The following is a 6,000-nucleotide window of genomic DNA, read 5'->3' as shown; positions in this document are numbered from 1 at the left end:
CAATCTATCTGGACTTATACCAACCTCCAAAGGATGATCATAGGAATACAAATGCCAACAACATGGTCTTACAATTGCATCCTCACATACAACAAACAAACCAAAAGATGGATGTCAGATGCCAATCTATCTGGACTTACTCTAATCTCCAACATATGATCATAGGAATTCAAAAGCCAACAACATGGTCTTACAATTGCATCCTCACATACAACAAACAAGCAAAAGCAATGGACATAAGTGGCCAAATGAAATGGTCTTACACTCTATCCCTTCCAAATCATAGGAACAATGGCCAATGAATGGTCTTACAGTTGTCCTCAATGGGCAAACCAAAGACGGATCACAAAGATATGAAATGATGATCATGCAATAATGAACAATCAATGATGATGAGTGCACAAAGGCAAGCAAGCAAACATGTACAAATGCAACAAGCAATCAATCAAACAAAGTCACTTAGCACACACTATAACCAAGCAATTAGGTTCAATCAAAGGGTTAGACTTTAAAGTCAACTGGAATGGTAAATGGTGCTCTTAACCTTGACATTGAGAGCCAAGGTGAAGCAGATGAAAGGATATGAGGGGTGTGCCTCATTGCTCTTATCTCTGGTCAGAGAGAGCATTGAATATCAGAAGGTGTGGGAGTTCAGAAAGTTGGAACTCTCTCCACAAGTTAATGACTCGATAGATCTTGGGTCAGGATCCACAATGCTACAAACATGTAATGTGAGCAATGGGAAGACACACAGAATAGTAGGAGATAGGCTACATATCTCTTCTATCTACCAATTGCCTCATATGAGGTCTTTTCCTGCTTGGGGACAAAGTTAAACAATCACAAACATTGCCTCTTAAGGAGGACTTCAGACAGTTGCCTGGCTAAGTAACAAGCCAGGTCTTCCAGACTACATGGAGACAAGAGATTCTACCTCAATGCTAATGCTATCAAGCAAAGCAATAGCAAGTTCTCAATGAATTATAGCAACTAAATGTACCTGTGGAAACATCAAACAAATTAGTATGCTATACAGACAAACAACCAACAGTTAATGCAACAGACAACCAAAATAGGAAAAGGCAAAAGCCACAAGTCAATCCCAATTGAATCAACTTCAACCTAAAAAACACACATTAGTAATCAAATCAAATATCAAATGCTCTCAAGATGAGGCATCATCAATTGTATAACTTGCATGTGCAACCTGAAACAAAACTTCAAATATGAGAAGCAAACCCTTAGGCCAAAGCCTAGGGTCCAAGATGGGGAAAAAATTTAAAACAGAACCTGAAAATCAACCAAAATCAATATTAATCAAATAAGAACAAAGTCCAATTGGTATCACATTGAAACTATGCACCAATTCCATTTTATAAGCAAAACATGTCAAACTATGCAAGTTAAGCACTCAATGATGTAAACAGAATGAACACAAGCATATCAATACCAAAATGGCTCAATAAATTCCCAGAAAAAACATGCTTAATCAGAACACATTTAATGAGCAACATACCAAAAATCATGTCAATTGGATAAAGGGAAGCAAGTCAATTAAAATCAACAAGTCAAAGCATATTCAAGCAAGCTCATACAAGGCACCAAATCATACATCAAGTTCATGCAAGCATAAAACAGCAACCAAACAAGATAAATGAATGCAATCAAAGCCATGGAAACCTTCAAGATGTCTACAATGCACGTGCCAAATTTCAAGTCTATCCAATAAACACCTAGGATTTCACAAATCATATGATATCATGACTCACAAAATGTTCACAATTGGTCAAACAGAGGGAAAATTCTCAAACAAATAGAAAATGCATTCAAAAATCCCAGGAAAAATCACAAGCAAACTTAACATCCATAAGTATCAACATAAAAAAATCCAGAGCAATTGGCATAGCATAAGCATGGAAAATAAAATCAAGAACATGAACAAGAAATGGTGTGACATACATTGTCACACCTCCAAAGATCACATCATATCTCGCAATCCAGGAACTCAAAAATATCAAACTATATACCAAAATGACCAGAAATGAGTCTAGATTATGCATGTAAAATTTCAAGAATTTCCAATTAAGCATCATGATTTCATGAAAGAAATAGCAAGCATTGTGCAAGAAATGACATGTGAAAACAAACCCTAGGCATTTATTTTTTCTACACGTGCACAAATTTATTAAAAATCATCAAGAAATAAAGGACATTATGAGGATCATGGTAGAAAAAATTGCATGTGATTTGGATTTATATTTTTTGAGTTATGATTTTTTGAATATGGAAGAAAAATAAAAAATGCATAGAAGGAGCATGTAAACATGATATGCCTAGATGAGAAAATGCAAAAAGGAAAATATGTGGATGCTAGAAGCCGGATTCGAACTGGCGCATCATTTGAAAACTGAGCGCGCCTAATGAAACTCTGCGTTTCATTAAAGGATGTGGCGTGCTCCTATTGGTCACATGGAAAATAAACAGAAAAATCATGCAAAGCAAGGCAAGGCAAGATCTAGTGGAATTCTGGAAACGAAAATAGCAAGTTCATCATCATCTTCATGCTGTTCATAATCACCAAGAACATTTCATCACAGAAATCAACAAAAATTATATGGATCGATTCATCTCAACATGCATAACACATATCCAGCATCAATTCGTTCTAAATCTAACTACATCAGATGAATCGAGCGAAACAAGTTTCATAATCCAAACTTCAAATCAAGATATCTTGCTCAAAACTTAATGAAATTAAACGATCTAAGTTGCAGAATGCTACACATGTTGAGATCTACAAAAGCCACATCAAGATTTCAAGAATTGGAACAATTGAAATTTACCTTGATGATGATGCATCAGCTGGATTCGAGCTTCTCGAGGCTTGGAAGATGAAAACAGATCTCCTATGATGATGCAGAAGATGAATGAAGTCAAGTATGCAGCTCAACAATGCTCAGGTTCGAAGAAATCTCAAAATGCCATGGAAGGTGCAAGGCTTCAACAGATGCGATTCTTCAATGATCTTCCAATGTTTGCTTCAACAGATGTTCAATTATACCTGCAGATGATGATCAACACAAGCACAAGCCAAAAGAATGATGAAATTCGATGGAAGAAAGTTGAAAAAGTTTGAACAAATTTGAGAGAATTTTGGTGAATTTGAGTTTGGATCTGAGAGAATGAATTGTTGATTTCGAATTCTGTTACAATTAAGGTCTTATAGTACCTGTTAATCCACTTGCTAAACATGATTAGGCCAAATGAAAATGGATTAGTGAAATGAAGCTTGTTATGCAATTTGGCAAAAATGCCCTTTTTCAAATGCAACCAATGGAACAGTGATTTTTCACTTGCAGCAAATCCAAATTTCTGTTTTAAAGCCATTTGAATTGGTTTGGCATGAAAATGATGCATGGTTTTCAAATCCACTATTTCCCTCCAAAAATTCAAAATGAATCACTTGAAAAATGGACTTTTTATGTGATGATTTTTGATGAAATGTGATGATGGATTATGATAGCTCATGTCAAATGGGATTTGCTCAAAAAAGAATCACATGAATTGGCCTTTTGGTTCAAAAGTTATGCCTCCTTGAAGTTCAACTTTTCTTGAAAATGATTTGATCATAACTTGCTAACCACACATGAGAAATGGATGTTCTTGGACATTTTGGAAAGGCAAGAGCAAGATCTTTAACTTTCATGTTGGACCAAATTTGATTTGAAGCTTGATTGATGATGTAAAGTTGAGGAGAAGAACTTTCCATTTTTGGCAGTTGGAAATTACAGGTCCTTACTATTTTTGGAAACTTTTTGTCTGACCTCTAATTCCTCAATGATGATGTTTGACATGTTATATGAGGCTTGTATGGACATGAATAAGACCTCTCAAACCATTTCCCACCATCAAATCCCTGATTAAATGCACAGTTGACCACCGTTGACTTTGTTAGGGTTTTGGTTGACTGAGCCATGTTCTGATGCTTTCAAGCCTCTGCCACTTGAGATCTTGATACCAAATGATGTCACAACTCATATGAACTTCTTATGAATGATCATGGTGCCCAAATTCTTCAGAATGGCCACCATCTATTGCTCAATGGCTGATTTTGACTGATTTGACCTAATTGCTTCATCTGCAAGTAACAAGGTTAGATGACAATATTTTGTACTTTTGGTTAGTGATTGAGATAAAAGCAATGATATACATATGCAAAACATGCTTGGTGATCAAGAACCACACTCACAATGTAACCCACCCACTAAGAGGCAAGCAAGGTGCACAATGATCCTTGAGGCAATGATATGATATGATATAATGTCATGAGGGATCTTAGGGCAAAAATTGGGGTCTTACACATAGCTTAGTATCATCAACCTTGTATATCATACATGTTGAGGGTTAACTTTTGTTTTGAGATATCCATAAGTAACATTTGTCTTTGGATTTGGACCTTTCACTAACACATCTAGATCTTTGCTAGAAACAATGCATATGAGTGCACTATCCTCTTAGAAATGTTTTGAATAATGTCAAAACTAAGACATTTAGTATTTGTTTACATTGGATCTTTTTCTCTATGTCTAGATGTGCATTTTCATCTTAGTACATTTAAAAATAGGTTATAAACATCTTTACAAGTTAAAATTTGAATTTTATGTGAAACACATTGTTATGGGTCGACATATACTGAAAGCATTTTAAAACAAAAGGTGTTGCCTTGTATGTGCCGACACACTAGGCTCTTGGGTCGACACAAAGTACGGGTGGGTCGACACATGACATCTTGAAGTTGACTCCAGTTGATGCTTTTGCAAGCCAAGTGACTATGCCCGTTTAGGATTGACTCCTAGGTTGCGTGGGTCGACACATAGAAGTTGAAATACTTCTATGGGTCGACTCTCACATTCTTGAGCCCAATACATTCTGTTTTAAATTTTTTCAAACCTGTAATTTTCCAAAAATATAATTTTATGTTATTTTCCTTCTTACACACACAAACACAAATATATATATATATATATATATATATATATATATATATATATATATATATATATATATATATATATATATATATATATATATATATATATATATATATATATATCATTTCTCAATATTGAAACCAAGAACATACAAAGCATTGCTCATCATCTTCAATCTTCTTTTATGCATACACACAATAATTACTCATAATCATTCTTGTTGGGTGCCATCTAGATAAGATCGATAAGGTCCAATTTAGGATTGTTTTAATCAAATTGGGTTGAGAGTTCTTTAGGGGTTTATTAATAAAATAAGTTAGGATTTTTCCTCAAAGATAAATGTTGATTTGGGGGGGTTTGTACAAGATTTTGCAATGAGAATTCATCTGAGTGAAATCTTTGAAGAAAGGAGTTTATGTCAAAGGAGTAGAGGTAACTGAAGGATCAAATTGGAATATTTGGGTCACTTGATCTTGCTTAAGAACAAGGGGTAAGAAGTAGTTAGAATCAACATCAAGCATATGATTTGGGGGTTTGGATTACTGTTTTTTCTCTTGTATATAACTCTTGCAAAGGTTAATTACATATCTTAATTCTATTTGGAATTAGGGGCAGACGTACCCATAATGAGGACAATTGGGAAACTGCCTAAACAAATCTTTATGCTCTCTCTCTCTCTCTCTCTCTCTCTCTCTCTCTCTATCTATCTATCTATCTATCTATCTATCTATCTATCTATCTATCTATCTATCTCTCTCTCTCTCTCTCTCTCTCTCTCTCTCTCTCTCTCTCTCTCTCTCTCATATATATATATATATATATATATATATATATATATATATATATATATATATATATATATATATATATATATATATATATAATGTTCAATTTGACAAACTGATAATTATGTTTGTGTTGAAGTAATTCAAACAGTTCTGTAAAGATACTTGCAATCTAAACAATTGCAATTGGTTTTTCATATCATCAAGACAAAGGAAAATCATCT

This window comes from Lathyrus oleraceus, chromosome 1, assembly GCF_024323335.1.
Source record: "Lathyrus oleraceus cultivar Zhongwan6 chromosome 1, CAAS_Psat_ZW6_1.0, whole genome shotgun sequence".
NCBI classification, from domain to species: domain Eukaryota; kingdom Viridiplantae; phylum Streptophyta; class Magnoliopsida; order Fabales; family Fabaceae; genus Lathyrus; species Lathyrus oleraceus.
The sequence above is the reverse complement of the archived record's forward strand: the minus strand, read 5'-3'. Positions refer to the sequence as shown.